We start from the raw sequence: 17,841 nt of genomic DNA, 5'->3' as shown, positions 1-17,841 counted from the left end.
GCCTGGGGTCTGCCTTCCACAGGCTTCCGGGTGATCAGATCGAGGCACCCCTTTCACTGGGCAAATCCTACAATTCTTCACAGAAGCTCTTGAAAACTTTTTTGGAACCGGCACTCGTCCAGTCACGCTCAATCATCAGGCAGGGCCGGCAGAACCGATGGAAAAACTGGACTCCAAGAAGAGCAAGAATGACTTCCATGGGGTTGAGTGACCTGAGGAGGAGGAGGAGGAGGAGGAGGAGGAGGAGGAGGAGGAGGAGGAGGAGGAGGAGGATGTGTATGACTACTTGTGTAAAATGGGACTGACTGGGGAAGCGGGGGATACTTAGGGGGTTGGGTGGGATGAACATATACACATTACTGTACATAAAATAGGGAATCAACAAGCATCTCCTACTATAGAGCACAGGATACTCTACTCAATACTTTGTAATAACCTATGAGAGAAAAGAATCTGAAAAAGAATCTTTTCAAAATTATTTATTTATTTATTTATTCATCCATTCATTCATTTATTTATATTGCGGTATGCGGGTCTCTCACTGTTGTGGCCTCTCCCGTTGTGGAGCACAGGCTCCGGACGCACAGGCTCACGGGCCTAGCTGCTCCGCGGCATGTGGGATTTTCCCGGACCGGGGCACGAACCCGTGTCCCCTGCATCGGCAGGCGGACTCTCAACCACTGCGCCACCGGGGAAGCCGCTAAAATATATATGTGTAGATATAGATAGATAGATAGATAGATAGATAGATAGATAGATAGAGATTTATAAAAATCTCTGTCTCTCTGTCTCTCTGTCTCCGTCTCCGTGTCTCTCTCTCCCTCTCTCTCTCTCTCTCTCTCTCTCTCTCTCTCTCTCTATATATATATATATATATATATATATATATATATATATATATACATACATACATATATATATATATATACATATATGAGAGAGGGAGGGAGGGAGAGAGAGAGAGAACTGAATCACTGTGCCGTATACCTGAAACTAACACGACATTGTAAATGAATTATATTTCAAATATTTTTTAAAAAAATCTGGAAAAAAAAAAAAGAGAGGGAGTGGGATTAGGACTGATGGTTAAATCTTTTGTTTTCCACATACAAGGGAAACAGAAACAAACAAGGAAAACCCAAGTTTCTTTTTTTATTTTTAAAGATGGATATCCATTTGGTAACTTATACCTCTGTCAGCAGGATGGAATCACTGATCTTTTTCTCCTTACCTTCCTTAATTCAGAAACTCTCAGTGAGGCTTCTTATTTCCTTGGCGATACAGCTATTTGCATACGTTACCTGGAGGCCAAAATTATGTTTCCATGAGACAGGGATACACACTTCTGGATATGAAATTCTGGTGCTACTCGTTTCCCTTAGGGTGTTGTTCTTAACCTGAAAACGGGACTGCATCCCGAAGTTTTGTGAGTTCCCTTCAATCTCTGGCTACGACTCTCTCCATGAATGTTGGCCATTTTCTCCCACCCTTTTGGCTTGGCATCACTGAGGCCTAAAACGGCCTTTTGCCTGAAGCCCTGCAGACGGAAGCTAGAGAACTTGATGAAAACCTTAGAGAAACGGCCACAACGGCTCCTATGGAAAGAATCCTCGTGCCTGTTTCTGTGAGAGCCACTCCGAAATTTGAACCAAACACCCGACGACATCATCAGAGGTATTTCAAACTTCTAAAGTTACTTCGACCCTGACATCTAGAAATCTCCTTCACACACACACACACACACACACACACACACACACACACACACACACACACACGAGTCACCAGCTCAGCTTTAATATGTTCCAAGGAACTTTCAGAGGAGGGAACTGTTGAGCTCCCAGAGTAGGCCGCCCCAAAATGTGCCTCCATGCTCTATTGATTATTTTGAATTCAAGTGACAAGAACCGGCCAGCACAAGAGGGACACACTGGCCCTCCTTTCTGTCCTCCTGCGGAGGAAGATCTCAAGTGAAGACATCTGCTTCCACACATGTCCATGATTCTCAAATGGTGTAGTGGGGTTTCCAGGGTCAGGAAAAGGAGGGGACACCTTTTGCCTGGAGAAAAGGCCTGTTTCTCACACGTCCTCCTCCCGTCACCTCCTCTCTCCCTCCTTCCCTCCCTGCAGTTTGGAGGGGGCAGCCTGAGGGTGGCGAAATTGGGGAAAGAAAAGAGAAAAAGCCATTCATTAAAGAGAAGCTCGAGGCAAAGTCAAAGGCTCCGACCTGACCGGAGAGCTTTCTGCATTTGAATCGAGCGATTGAACGAGGCCCTGCGGAATGAATCGTCCGGACCTCCCCTCCCCCGCTCCTGGCAAAGGTCAGTCCAAGGGGACTTAGGAAGGAGCTCTGGAGAAGGAACGGGGGTGGGGGTGGGGGTGGGGGCGGGACCAACAGACAATAGCCGCTGCCTGCCTGCCTGCCTGCCTGCCTGCCTGCCTGCCTGCCTGCCTGCCGGGTTGAGGCCTGAGGGCTGAGGGCCACGCCGCCTCCTGTAACACAATCCCTTCCAGGAAACTGCTGTGATGACTATGTGGCAGTGAATCATCAAATCCGAACTCTCTTGGCCTATTTCTGCAAAAGGCCCGAGTCTCAGCTATGACAGATTCTCTGGATTTCTTCGCACATGGACTGACCCGCACCCTCCCATTCTGTCAGATCCTCCTTTGTACACACACCTCCACTGGAAGGGCTCTTTGGCCTCGTCCAGAAAAAGAACAAGCAAAAACAAACACACAAACAGACTGAAATGATGTGTCGGTATTTATTGGAAAGAAACACGCTCCTCTCACATACTTGAGGGCAGGAAGCGGAAGGCAGGTTCTCGGCCGGAGGGGGACGGGAAACCTGAACCGACGTCGGTCAGCGGGCCGCCCCCCCCACCCCCCTTCTCTCCCACGTCACGTGGGCGTCCCTGCCCTGCTGTTGATATTTCACTTGGGAAACTTCTGTAGGCCGGCCGAGATGCCAGCTTGCTGTCCTGCTGCTTCATGTCCATCTATCTCTGTCAGCCATGCCCAAAAGGCACGTGAAATCATGGAGAGCAAATAGCACACCCAGAGCTCTCTCTCTCTCTCTCTCTCTCTCTCTCTCTCTCTCTCTCTCTCTCTCTCTCCCCCCCCCCCGTGTGTGTGTGTGTGTGTGTGTGTGTGTGTGTGTGTGTGTGTGTGCGCGTGTGTGTGTGTTTGGATTTCCCAGGAACCTATGAGGGAGCAAAGGGAGGGCTGGGTGAAGGAATCCTGGGTGCCTGTCATCGCACACCCTGCAGAGCACCATTTATTTCCATCTCCATATCTGAAAGACACTTAGTCCTCATTTCAGCAACTTGATGGTGATTCCCCTTCTAAATACATGACAAAACCTATGAAGTACTGGACTCATTGAATCTGTAGCTGCTAACAGGGTCCAGGGAGTTTTCAATCAATGGCAGGAAAAGAAATGATCCTGAACATAAAACTGCCAAGAATTCCTATGGATGGAGTTATCGTGGACCGACCACTGGTGAGACGTGCCATGGGGGCTCGCGTTGGACAGACTGGAATGGGATAGGTAGAGCCAGTCATCCCATGTTTTACCTCGAGCTGCAGAAGCAGAGAATATCATCTAAAAGCCTACCTTCATGGTATCTCAGTGCTCAGGGCTCTTCCTTCTCAGGGATCTTGTGTTCTGTAGGGATAATTCACGTGCTGGGGCAGTAGGTTCCCAGTATCATCTTGTGAAATGGATTAAATGATGTCTTCCTTTTGAAAAGATAAAGACTATTTGGAAAAGTTATTAACAGTGAACGCGTGACGTTATCCTCTCTGATCTATAAAGTAGAGTTGACCGTTGAACCACCAACATGGAGGGTTACGGCTGCCGACCCCGACCCCACGCGCTGTGAGCGTCCATGGATAACTTCACACTCAGGGCCCTGTATCTGCGCTTCCACCTCCGGGGACTCAGCAACCGACCACAGATCCTGCAGTGCCATAGTGCACACCTATGGAAAATATCCACCTATGAGTCACACGCACACGCACACACACACACACCCACACACACACCCACACCCCCACACACCCACACACATCACCCCCACCGCCCCCCCACAGACACACACTTCACAGTGCTGTTGGGCAACGGCCCTAGCACAACCTGAGAGCCTTCGTGGTATTCGGACTCCATTACCTTTGGTGTGTGTGTGTGTGTGTGTGTGTGTGTGTGTGTGTGTGTTCGTGTGTTCTTTTACCTTTAGTTTTGAGGACAGAGGTAGGGCCGAAAAGAGGTGAGCAAAGCCTTCCCCTGGAACCTGAGGAGGTGTTTAAGGGTTCTGGTTGGCAGATCACCAGTGTGCTGAGTGCCAGGTCCTGGGGACAGAGCTTCTCGAAAGAAAGAATGTGCTTCTTTGTGTCTTGGTGACCTGCCGACCGACCGACCGACCGACCGACCCTGGTGGGATGTGGAGCCCATCCGTGGGAAGGGCCCTTCTCGCCTGGGTCTCGGGAGGATCCTGGGTGCAGAAAGCTCCGCCCTCTACCTTGTATTTTGCCCGTGGAGTGGAGTTGGACGGTGTTTCTAAAGACTCACGCCGGGATACCAGGTTCTGCCGATTCCGGGACCGAAATAGGTCCTGCTCCATCCCCTCTCTCCCTCTCCCCTCTACTGCCTTCGTTCAGGCTCGCACCTCACCGGTCTCTGTCCTGGCTGGGCCTCTGACGACCCTGCCGGCCTCTACCCTGGCCCCTGCTCCCTTGGTTTCCGTGCCGCGTAGAGAGCCATGGTCCTCAAAAGGCAACTGGTCACCTTCTCCCTTTTGTGGAGTCAGTCCTGGCATGGCTCCTCCTGGCCTGGACGTTAACATCACGTGCAACGACTGACAGACTGTGTCCTTCCTCCCGGCCTGATCTTCTACAGGCTCCCCGCCGAAAAGGGGGGGTAAAAGTCCGCGTGTCTTCCCAAAGTTGAAGATTGGACACGCCTGCCTGGCCGATCGATTCCTAGCTCCGCCACTTGGGAAACCTACTGGATCTTCTGTCGAGACCGCAGAGACATCTTCCTTCGCGGTGCGGTCGTCGGCAGCGGTTCTCTAAGCCGGCCCCGACCGTGTCGGAAAGATGTGTCCCTCCGCCTGTCGAGGACCCGACGAGAGTCAGATACCTTAAGCTCGGTGACTTCCCTGCTGTCTCCCTTTCTGTGGCACAAGCCCATATCCCTGGGTGAGCCCTGTCTTCGCGTGGGCGTGACTTGGCACCACGGTCCGGAGGTCGTGGTGGAAGATCGTGTGCCCACGAAGAAGAGATCCTTGCTCCCGGGGGGGGGGGGGGGGGGGGCGGGGGACGTGGACTCTGGGCATCTAGCGTCCATCTTCTCCACGTTCTTCTGAACCCTGCTCTCCCTCTTTCCGCCCCACAGCTCGCCTGATGGTTCGTGGGGAGATGACATCCCAGCCGGCGAGAGCCAAATGATCTTCCCAACGCACGAGAAAAGGAGAGGCGCGGGCCCGGATCCGTCTTAATTTTCTATGCCTAAGAATTTCTAAGAGTTCTCATCCTCCTTTGGCATCGCCCGCGCCCCCCACCCACCCACCCCCCCCTCACCCACCCCCACTCACACCCCCCCCCCCCCCCCCACACACACACACTCCGCACCCCCGCCAGAGTATAGTTGCTTTTTCAGATTGCCTCTCTTTGCTCAGATCCAACAGAAGAGATGTTAGGTTCGGACGCTTCTCTGGGTCTTTCTTTGTTTTCTTAGGAGGGCTCCCCGTGTCGCATGAAACTCAGAAGAAATACATGCGTAAGCTTCTCTCCTTGTGAGTCTGTTATAACACGTGGAAGATCATTTAAAGATCCGGAGGAGGCAAACTAGGATTCACGCACCCAAAGTGGAGCCGGGTGGCCGGTGGGAACGGGGTTCCAGGTGCCTTCCTGTTTGGGGGAGGGGGAGATCTCCCCCTCTACCCCTCTTGAGTTCCTGTGGCTGGACTCATTCTAAAATGGGCCCGATGGGCTTCCCTGGTGGCAAAGTGGTCGAGAGTCCGCCTGCCGATGCAGGGGACACAGGTTTGTGCCCCGGTCCGGGAGGATCCCACGTGCCGTGGAGCAGCTAGGCCCGTGAGCCGTGGCCGCTGAGCCTGCGTGTCCGGAGCCTGTGCTCCGCGACGGGAGAGGCCACAAGAGTGAGAGGCCCGTGTAATGCAAAAAAATAAAAATAAAAATAAAGTAACATGGGCCCAAGGCGCGGAGAGACGAAGGTGTGTGGGGGGAGCGGGGTGACCTTTCCTTTCATTCGAGGGCTGAGAAGTGGCTGAAGCGGGCGGCGTCTCTCCTGCTCAGACCGAGGAACGAACGGTACATGGGTGAGACAGACAGGGAACCGGACCGAGAGACTTAGGTTTTGGGGTGTGCCGTGAGCGAACGAGCGAGCGAAGGAAGAAGCTAAACAGAGCTCGGGTTTGCGGTGGTCCGCAGTGTTTGTCTCCGAAGGTTTCTCGGGCCCGAATGCCCTAATTTGCCGATCGCGGCGGCGGCCTCCTACCTCCAGAGGCAGGGAGTGCACCTTTCAGCCGAGAGATGGATGTCTCGCTTTCAGGGAGACACAGAGGAGAATCCCAGTGTCCCTCGGACAAACGTGGCTGCTTCTGGAGTCCCCCTTCGCTCAAAATCGTCAATGTGCCACGGAGGCCCGTTTTGGGGTGGCCGATCCTGGGCCCAACACCCTTCTCACGGAGAACAGGAATGGTCAGAATGGACGGTATCAAAGTCCAGGGCGCCACCAGCCTGTTTCAAAGACCTATCTGCCAGCAGCAGCTGTTAGCTGTAACCTCGTACTTTCCGAGTCCCCTCCACATACCCCCCCCCCGCCCCACCGCCGCCGCCGCCCCCGCCGCCACTTTGCCATCTTGGCCAATCCCAACGGATCCTCGCTTCACGAGCACCCTTACTGCTTGCCAGCTTCAGGGTGAACAGATCAGGTCGGCCGGCGGGGTGGTGGTGGTGGTGGTGGTGGTGGTGGTGGTGGTGGATCACGGTGGATGAATAGGAGGAGCGGAGAGGACGTGTAAGGCAGGGAATCTCTCCAAAGGTGGGCTCTTGGTGGGACGGAAACAAACGTTTTCTGTTTTCTTTTCTTTTCTTTTCTTTTCTTTTTTTTTTTTTTTTTTTTTTTTTTGTGGTACGCGGGCCTCTCACTGTCGTGGCCTCTCCCGTTGCGGAGCACAGGCTCCGGATGCGCAGGCTCAGTGGCCGTGGCTCATGGGCCTAGCCGCTCCGCGACATGTGGGGTCTTCCCGGACCGGGGCACGAACCCGTGGCCCCTGCATTGGCAGGCGGATTCTCAACCACTGCACCACCGGGGAAGCCCGGAAACAAACGTTTTGAATAGGGCACTGCCTGAGATTGGGTGAATCGGAGGGACCTCTACGGGGCCCCCCCCACCCCCTCCCCACCATGAAAGGGCCCCACACAAGCCTGCCCTTTTTACCCCAGTTGAAAACCCTCTCTAAAACCAGAAGGCCAAAAGAAGAATGACCGTGAGAGATCTGACCGGCCATCGCTTGGGACAACAGTGAGGCCAGTGAACCCAGTGAAAAGTGGACAGAGGGGCCTAGGTCCCTTGGCTCGACCCCTTCGCTGAGAAGCCAAAGCCTTTTACACGGGGATGAGCTTTTGCACACTTAGGTTTCTTCGGCCGGTGCAACGTTCACGAAACACGCCAAAGGAAGATGATCGAACGATGGACGTGTTTGTTGTCTGCCTGAGCCCACACGATACGAAATAGAAACTGGGGGAGGGTGTGTGTGCTGATGTTCGGGGTCTGGTGGGAGAAATCCTGGAGGGTTTTTGCCCTTAGGGTGCCTTGGTCTGGGGTTGACTTGTGTGCACTGAGAAAGAGGGCCGTTATTGAAGGCGCTGTGCAGATTTTGGACACCCTGATCCATGGAACCCTGAAGTTTGGGAACCTAGAAATCTTTTGGTCTGCATTTGAGTTGGAAATCATCTCCTCGACAGAAAGAAGTACATAGAAGGAGGAGGAGGAGGAGGAAGAGGGGGAGGGGGAGGGGGAGGGGGAGGGGAAATGGAATTGCATGAGCAGATCAGCCCTGGGGGCCTGAGTCTCAGACACACACAGACACACACACAGACACACAGACACAGACACAGACACAGACACACACACACACACACACACACACACACACACACACACACACACACGAGGCTCGCGGGAGTAAAAGAAGATGAACTTTTCCTCTGTGGACACCCACCCACGACTATACCTAGTTGTCCCAAGACGAGAAGCTCAGCTGTACATTGAACCCTTATCTGTTCCTGTGCTTTCTTGCCGAACATTCTCATGCGCTTCTTTCCCCTCGTGGAAGCACTTGGTATTCCCCACAGGTAGCCACCGTGGAACCAGCTGCTGATGATCCAAGAATTTGGAGGATTTCTGGAAATGATCAGTGATCCCGAGACAAACTCTCCCTTTCGTGATCCAAGCAACTCGGGGGGTGGGGGGGGTGGGGCTGCCTCTCACCCCCACCCCACCCACCGCCTTCTCCCTTGTGTACAAGCTATCTCTTTTAATTAAAAAAAAAAAAAAAAAAAAAAAAAAAAAAAAAAAAAAAAAAAAAAGTTTTGCCGTGCTAGCCTTAGAAGCCTTGTGGAAACGACCTTCATTTTTCTGGTACTGCTGTGCCAGAATCTGGAAAGGGCCTGGTAACAGGTACTGTATGTCTGTAGCTCCCTTCTAGAGCTGGCCTGTTTCTGCGTAGGGATCCGAGTGCCGCAATGAACTTGTGAGAGAGCTCTCTTGAATGGCTTAGAAGGGAGCACTCCGGAATTCAGTCCACTAGAAAGGGAAGGGACCCAAAGGTTTTAGGCAAGTTCAGGTGGTGATCTAGGCTGAACCCTTCAGCCGAGAATAGCCAAGGTCAAGGTATGGGTTTTATGAAACTAGGCATGTCTTTAGCGTGATCAGCGTTCGAGGTCATCCTTTCCTTCTATCTACGTCGACCCCAAATCCAGTAAGTTCACGGGAGTGAACCAGATTCGTCGGCAAGAAAAAGAACTTGGGGATGATGGCTGACATCATCGTCTGAAGTCTCAGGAAGTGTTCACGGGCCATCTCGTCGTCATGGGATCTCGAACAAGTGATGTCGATAGCTCTAGGTGCAGGAACTCCTTAAGAAGCGTTATGTTTTGTGGTATGTCTACTTAAAAACAGTCTCGCCCAGACCTTTTGGGTCACTTTAGAAACTTCAGAGTTGGCATAAGTGGAATGATGGGGAATTCGTGGAATGTCTGGATCCTTTCCAAAGATAACCTATGGAAACGTTCGTTCATGGCTGGCTCGACAAGTCTCAGTGGACCTACTTCTGTCTCCTTATTACAGAAAGACTAAAGATGTTTCGATGTATGAGTCCACACCTCTGGCATCACTCTGGGGAAAAGAAAACATTTTTAAAAAGTGACACTGTGTGAAAATGTATGCTGGTGAAATGGAATCATCCCTTTGCCAGTCCAGAATCACTGGTGTCACAGACGCCGTTCACCCTGGCTTCCTAGTTCCTGTTCATGACCGATTCAGGTTTCTGAGGGTTCCGAATTCTGATTGTCCTTTTCTTGTTTTCTTCTCCATTCGTGTCTCAAAGAACTTTACGTTCCAAAAATATTTTTTAACCTACCAAATCATAGATTGTCCGTTTGTCACAAAAACTTTTAGGTTGAGAGATCTTTTCTTTCTTCCTTCCTTCCTTTCTTCCTTCCTTCCTTCCTTCCTTCCTTCCTTCCTTCCTTCCTTCCTTCCTTCCTTCGTCCCTCCCTCCCTCCCTCTCCTCTCCTCTCCTCTTGTCTCCTCTCCTCTCCTCTCCTTCCTCTCTCTCTCTCTCTCTCTCTCTCTCTCCTCTTTCTTTCTTTCTTTCTTTCTTTCTTTCTTTCTTTCTTTCTTTCTTTCTTTCTTTCTTTCTTTCTTTCTTTCTTTCTTTCTTTCTTTCTTTCTTTCTTTCTTTCTTTCTTTCTTTCTTTCTTTTTCTTTCTTTCTTTCTATCCCCCAAGTCTGTGCGTTGTGTTTCTTTCACTTTGTTCTGTTCCTAGGTACTAGGGATTTCTTTTAAATTCCATTAGCTTAAATAAGGGGCTTTGCATTTTTTGGCGAAAGCACCAGAAATGTATTTTCTCATTGAGTGTCGGAATGTTGTTTGCCGTGGATGAGGCAGGCTCTCCTTCTGCCAGATGACTGACGATTGGATGGAGGACAAGAGTACACGTGAGTAGGATCACGAACACTTACTGACGTTTCAGAGGACCTTAAATGAAAAACAGAGAAGCCTAGCCTCCCCCCTCCCCGCCCTGTAAAATTCGTCTGAAGTGGAGAGAAGACCTTGTTAAAAAATCATTTTGCTTTTCGTTCGATCCACATGGTGCGTGGATTTCCTAGCAGAAACTTAAGCGAGGTGTGTGTTCATCATTCAGCAGAATTCTAATTCTCTAGTTCTAAGGAAAACTACTCCAACGCTTGAGGAAGTCACCTTCCCGTGCAATCCTTAGGGAAAGCTCCCACCAAATTTAAGGATAGGAAATTTGGTTTGTAAACAAACGAGAGTCTTCATTTGGCGACCTTTGGTAGAAGTGGGGTGGGGGGGTTGTCTCACTTTCCATGGTTCCACTGTGCACACATGTCAATGACTAGGTGAAATCGCACCAAGAGCCTAACTACGTGTTTCAAATGTCAGTTTCCGCGATGGATGAACGGTAGCTGCGTCAAGTTCAAAGTCTGCTGCTTCCCGTTCGGTCTGCGGTGACTCCACCGATAACAAACGTGCGTGCCCCGTGTCCGGGGACCGATCCTCTTTCAGAGCCTGTCGGTGATTGCCTGGCGTGTATGTGTCTGTTTCCCAGGTCACACGCAGTGTGTCGTTGTGTTGCCCCCCGCCCCGGTCTGGTCTCCCCCGTCCATGGAAAATAAAAAGAAAGAATTGCCCGGGAACGACGAAAGTGCGGCTAAGAAACCCAAAATGATGACGCTGGGAGTCATCACTTGGATGGGGTTAGGAGACACCTGGGCATGCCTAGGACAACGCTGCCACCGTGTGAGAGACCAGCGCAAGGAGAGCTGAAGAAAACAAAGAAAAAAAAGGAGGAGGAGGAAGGGGAGGAGGAGGAGGAGGAGGAGGAGGAGGAGGAGGAGGAGGAGGAGGAGGAGGAAGAGGGTGGGGGGCGGGCGGGGGTGCGGGTGGGGGGAGGACAGGCTGAAGATGTCTCCAGGCGATGACGTTGGTGAAACCGTTCCCATTCAGAAAAGCACTTCCAGAGAAGAGAGTTCAGGACCCAGAGGGCACAAAGGGTTATCGTGTTGGAGGCTGATCTTCAGTTAGGGGAATAACAAGCAAACACACAAAACCTAGGACTGCTTATCCAGATGTAGAAAAGATACCACGCCAAGAAGGCAGGCAGGAGAGCAATGTTGAAGATTGCTGTTCCTAGGACCTTCCAAAATGAATCGGAGGCTTTCATGGCATGCTTTCTGTGACGGTCCACCACTCAATAAATCGTACTTTGGCTCTCTTTTTATTTCTCTACCTTTTAAATGGTGAGCGAGTAAGAGAGTTTTAAAATGTTTTGATAGGATTTTTTTTTTTTTTTTTTTTTTTTTTTTTTTTTTTTTTTGTGGTACGCGGGCCTCTCACTGTTGTGGCCTCTCCCATTGCGGAGCACAGGCTCCGGACGCGCAGGCCCAGCGGCCATGGCTCACGGGCCCAGCCGCTCCGCGGCATGTGGGATCTTCCCGGACCAGGGCACGAACCCGTGTCCCCTGCATCGGCAGGCGGACTCTCAACCACTGCGCCACCAGGGAAGCCCCCTGATAGGATTTTTGAATGTCGTGGGAGAACGGTATTTTCCCCCCGTGGATGAACAAGATTGCTTTTTCGAGCTTCACCTTTCACGGTCATTTTAGGGTCCTGAACTGCCCTGCCAAGTGAGCCCTGTGTGTCGCTGTGTCCCTTCAGAAGGGTTGGTGCTTGATGACATCATGATATCGAAATCTTGATGGTTGACTTACAGGACCACTGTTGGGAGTTTGTTTGTCGTCTTAATCTTCCTTACCTACTGCACTCACGTGACTGTCCACTCTTTGTCTCACTTCTCTCTCCGCACCCCCACCCCCCACCCCCCACCCCCCACCCGGTCCTTCTCTCATAGATATAGACGTACGGGCACAGAGAGCGCTAACAGTGCGTCCGTACCTATCTCTCCATCGTTACAGGTGTTGGTACAGATAGACATGTACATGTCGTCTTTACCCCCTCCGTGGGCACTTAGTGGAGTTGCTGGGTCGCATGGTAGTTTTCTGTGCAGTGTTTTGAGGGACTTCCTTTCTGTTTTCCATACTGCTGTCTTTTGTCGGAGAGCCGTTCTCTCACCCGCCGGGTGACATCTCTGAGTCCTCCCTCCGGCGTGCCACGGTGGTGGTGGTCTCTCTCAGCTTGAAAAATACGTGTTGGATCGGGAGGAAGGAGGCACTTTTTCTGCTTGTACGAACTTGCTGTCGCAACTCCAGATCCTGTGCCTGTCCGAATATCTTCGTCCAGAGAGATGCGTGTGTGCGCTTTTTTCGTTGCCCCGTTGAATTCTTTCACTAAAAGAGGTTTTCTGTTTTATTTCTGTTTGTTTTGTTGTTGTGTTTTGTTTGTTTGGTTTTTACTAAGAAAGTTGTGTTCTTTCTTTCTTTCTTTTTTCTTTTTTTCTTTTTTTCTCTTCTTCTTTTTTTTCTCTAATGAAAATGTTCTGTTCTGGCCTCCTGCCCACTTTTCTCACTGGGTCGCTTGTTTTCTGGAGGCTGAATTGTGTGAGGTCTTGGTCTGTTTTGGATAGGCTCCCCTGACGGGATGTGCTTGGGCTTGTCCTAGGCCTTTATACGTCCACGTCCACGTATACGTATGCCACAAGCGTACGTAATGTGTGTACGTATGCGATACGTGCACGCTTTTCTCTTTGTTTTAAAGGCCAGAGAAGTTCTACAGCTTGACTTCTTGGTTGGTATGGTTTGGTGTGGTCCTGGTGGGACTACGGTTCGCTGTCAGTACTCACCGCACTCCACACACACACGCACGCACGCACACGCACACACACGCTCACACACACTCGCACTCAGAGTGTTGCCTTGTGTCGACGTACCGGAACTCAGTTTCTTTAGTGGATGGCTATTGACTCCACCCTCGCCCCCTCCCCACCAGCCGCCCGCATTCCCCCAACCCCCGCCTCACCCGCCCCCACCCCCCCCACCCCCGCCCGGCCCGTGATGGATCGTGGTCAGTCCGTTATGAAATCCATGTTCTCGTGACCGCAAGTGCATTTTCCCCACCCTCGCAGCACCCATGTGTTGTCTTTGGACGAATTCCTGCGTTGTTCCCTGAGCGCTTGCCTGGTTTCGGTTTGCCAGTCCCCGACTTCCGTCCCTCTCTCTCTCCCTCCCTCCCTCCCTCCGTCCGTCCCTCCGTCCTTACATCCGTCCCTCCGTCCCTCCGTCCCTCCATCCGTCCCTCCCTCCTTCCCTCCCTCCCTCCCTCCCTCCCTCCCTCCCTCCCTCCCTCCCCCCCGTCCGGGCAGCCGGGGATCTTGCTCGTGCCCCTCTGGGCAACCCGTGCCGGGCGCCCCGGGCCCCGCCGGCGTCTCCGCGGGATTTCCCCCCCGCCCAGGAATCGCGTTGGGGAGCGCGTCTCCTCCGAGACAGCCTCCCGGCGACATCTCCCCGGCTTCCCCCGCCCCCCACCCCCCCACCCCCGTCTGCTGCCCGGGTCGCACCGTGTCGTGTCGTGCCGACCGGGGAGCTAGCTCCGAGATGGACGACACGGGGCCGCCGCGCCAGACGCCCGCCGCCTCGTCCCGGGCTGAGCTCGGGCGTTTGGGCGGCCCGGCGCTGCCGCCGCGTCCTCGGTGGCCGGCCGGCGACAGGGATCCGGCCCGGGGACGTTGGAGCCGGTTGTCGGGAGCCACCTGGCGGCCGCTTTTATATTGTCCCTTGTCTCTGGAGCTTCGGCGACCTTCGTGAGGGCTGTGAGTCGGCCGCCGGGCCCGAGGCAGAGTTCCGGCAGCCAGGCGACGCTGGTGGCCACTGTCCCGGTGGCGCCCAGGCGTGGGCGCCTCCTGCTGTCGCTTGAGATTGGGCGTGCAGGTCTATGAGGGTGTGACCGTCGCCGCGCTCTCGAGCCGCTCTGGGGGACCGCCTGGCCCGGTCGACCAGCATCCGTCCGCTCCCCTCCGGCCGCGGGGACCGACCCGGCCACCCGACACGACCTGGGCCGGGCCGCCGCGGTGGGAAGGGAGAGGGTCTTCCGCGCCCTCCGGAGCGCCTGCGGATGGGCGGTCGGTCGGGCTTTCTCCTGGCTCACCCTTTGGAGCGTTCATTCCCCGACCCCCCCCACCCTCCCTTCCTCTCTTCCGCGGTCCCCACAGCGCCCCGCTCCGGAAGGTGGGGGACCGGCCCGGGCCCGTGCGTTTAGGTTAGGCCGGTGGCGGGCGCGACGGGCTCGGTGGCGGGCGCGCGTGGGGCCCCTCCCGGTGGTCGGATTCTTTCTCACCGATGTTTGGCCGAGTCGGACTCGGGAGGTGGGGACCGGCCTGGGCCGCGAGGGGTGACCCGGAGAGACCGGCCCGGGCCCGGGCCCGGGTGCGGTCCCTCCCTCGTGGGCTCTGGTCGCCTGGGAGGCGCCTCCCGGGGCAAAATGTTTCCAAGTGCCCCTGGGTCCGTGGACGTGGACGGACCGGGCCTTGCTCGCGCGGGTGGCCGGGGAGGGCGCACCCGGCCCTTCAGCGTGCCCACGGGGGGTCCTGGTCGGCGGACTTTGAGTTTTTTCTCACCCTCCCTCCCCCGCCCCCTCTCCTCCACCCGCCGCGAGTCCCGGCCGGGGTGGGGGTGGGGACCGGCCCGCCCGAGCCGTCCTGGGTGGCCCGGATAGGGCGGCCCGGGCCCGGGCGCGGTCCCCCGTGGGGCCCGCTCGTCGGAGACGGCCGAGTGAGATATTTCTTTTCCTTTCACCAAGTCTTGGCCCGGAGACTCGGAGGGACCGGTACCTGCCCGTGCGGGTGAACCGGGGAGGGCGACCCGGCTCGCGGCCCTCTCCCACGTTTGCCCGCCCCGCTTGGCCCGCCCCCCCCCTCCCCCCCACCCCCCCCCCCCACTCCCCCCAAGCTCCTCGGGTCGACCAGATGGCCCCGAGAGCTCCGGGGCTGGTGTGGATGGGGAAGTGTTGGGGACAGGCGGCCGGACCGAGGTCCCGGGGACCCCCCCTGCGACGCGTGCGTGGGCCCCGCTGCCGGGCGCCGTGATTTTTTTCGCCCGAAATGGGCCTTTTTTGCCACCAGATAGGTGCTGACACGGTCTTCTCTGGCGTCTGTCGCTGAGGACTTTGGGAGTCTGGACGCGCGCAGGGTCCTGGGCTTTGGATCGCCGTCTGGTGGCCGAGCCGACCCTCGCCACTTGAGCCGCCCGCCTGGGCCTGCGCGCCGGCTCTCGTGTGTGTGTCCGGCTGACCCGACCCGCGGTGCCGCCTCCGGTCTCTGGCTCACCCGAGGGCGGCGGGGCGTTGGGTCTTCTACCCCGTGTGACTCCCCTCCCCGCCGCAGGCACCCGGTGGTGGCTGAGACGACGACCCCACCCCGCAGGCTCCGTGCCACGTGTCAGGCGTTCTCCTCACTCGCGGGGTCGTCGGCCACTTTTGCCTGAGAGGAGAAAAAAAAAAAAAAAAGAAAGAGGGGGTTTGGGGTGCCGCCGGTGAGGCCGAAGCAGGCTCCTCTGGTGATGGTCCTCGCTGTGCGTGCCCCTCCCCTTCGGGGCCTGGTGGTCCCTGGCTCTCTGGCATGACTGATCGATGTGGTGATGTCGCGCTCTCCTGGGCCGGGCCTTAAGGTCGCGCCAGACGAGGGACGGACGTTCTTGGCGAACGGGACCGCTCTTCTCGTTCTGTCCGCGGGCCTCCCCGCCTCTCTCCTCACGCTCTCCCGGCCTGTCGAGGGGTGTGGGGAAGGGCAGGGGTGGTGGTCCCCGGCCCTGACCTTCGGCCTCCCGCCCCCTGCCTCACGGCGTGGGTGGCGGGGCCGTGGTCCTCGGACGCAGCAGACGCTCTCGCTTCGCCTCCTCGGCGTGTTGCCCCCGTGGGCGGTCCTCCCCGCGTTGGTGGGGGGGTGCCGTCCCGCCGCTGCGCCGCGCGCCCCTGCCGGTGCGTGAGCGTGCCTCGTTCGATCCTCTGTGGTGCCCCTGGAGCGCTCCAGGTCGTCCCTCAGGTGCCCGAGGCCGAGCGGTGGTGTCGTTCCCTTCTCCCAGCGTGCTCCTCGGGGTCCCCGCCGCCGCGGTGGTGCGTCCCGTGAGTGGCTCTCTTGGGGGGGTCGAGACGGTAAGGGAGGCGTGCCTCTGTTTTCCCTCCCTCGGTTGGGGGAAACAGGGGCCGCCTCGTCGCGGTCGTCCTCCCACGGTGTTGCTGTGGCACGGGGGGACTGACTCGGGCCAGGCGAGCGTCCGCGTGTGCCCACCCTCCCCCCCCACGTGTGTGTGTGTTTGTGGCGGTCGGGGGGGAGGGGGTCGCACGCGGGCGTGGGTGGCGAGCGCGTTGGGCCGGGGCCTGTGAGAGAAGGGGGTCTTTCCGCCCCTCTCGGGCGTGCTCCCTCCTCTCGGGGCCCCCGATGGACGGGCCTGGGGGCGGCGGAGGTTGTGCCCCCGGCTGTGGCCGCGAATGCTCCTCTGGGCCTCGTGCTTACCCATACCGCAGACCCCTCTCCCAAACCCCGCCCAGTCGTGGACTTTGGCGGCTCGTGGAGCGCCTCCGTGGGCGGGCCCGAAGGGGAGACGATGGGTTGGGGGGACGACGCCCCCTCGGTGAGGAAACCTCTAGCGATCCGAGAGGGAGCCTTGGGGTACCGGACCCCCCAGCCGCTGCCCCTCCCGCGCGTGCAGTGGCCACGGTGTTGGCGACTGCCAGAGCACGTGGGCGGAGCCCCTCGCCTTCGCGGCGGGAGGGTTCTCTGCGCCGGCCCCGCGGTGGGGCCGGGCGCCGCTCTTTGCCTACCGCGGCCCGCGCCTCCCCCCTCTGAGTCGGGGGAGGGTCCCGCCAAGGCCGGGCGTCCGGCGCGGGGCCGCGCGTGCGCGTGCGCGTGCGTGTGCGTGCGCGTGCGGTGACACACCCCCCTCTCGGTGGCGAGGCCGAGGGGGGCGGGCGGGGACGCCCGGGCGTCCCGACGACTCCCTAGTCCCGCAGCCGCGAGGAGCCCGTCGCGCCTGCCCTCGCCGCGAGTCGGCAGCCGGTGGCGGTGTTGCGGGCACGGTGCGGGCCGCCTCGCTCGGGGGCGTTCACCCGGGGCGCGGGCCCCGGGGGTCGGACTCGGACGACGGCGGATCTGGCGAGGACGGAGGGGTTTGAGCTCGGTTGGACGGACGGGGTCCCTCCGCGGTACGCGGGGGGACCGTCGCACGCGGGGCCTGGCGGCGGGGCCGGGTCGTGGGAGGCCCCGGGGTGGCTGGGGCCGGCCGGCGTCTCAGGCGTCGTGGGACCGCCCTCGTGTGTGTGGCGGTGGGACCCCGCGCTTGTTTTCCTGGTGGCCCGGTCGTGCCTCGGCACTTTCCCTCCCTGGGCGGGCGCCCCGCGCCCCTGCCCCGCGGCCCTCGCCGTGTGCGCGTGCCGCCCCCTCCCCGTCGCCGTCGACGCCGCCGCCGCCCCCTCCCCCGGCCCACCCCACCCCACCCCACCCGGCCGCACCGCGTCCCCCTTCCACCGTCTGGGACCGAGCCGTCCTCGCCCACGTGAGGGTGTCGCCCCCCCCCGCCACGGCCGCCTCGGCCGGCGGGCGGCGTCCCCGGGTGGAGAGCTC

Source organism: Kogia breviceps, assembly GCF_026419965.1.
Source record: "Kogia breviceps isolate mKogBre1 chromosome 20 unlocalized genomic scaffold, mKogBre1 haplotype 1 SUPER_20_unloc_4, whole genome shotgun sequence".
NCBI lineage: Eukaryota > Metazoa > Chordata > Mammalia > Artiodactyla > Physeteridae > Kogia > Kogia breviceps.
This window is presented reverse-complemented; position numbering follows the sequence as displayed.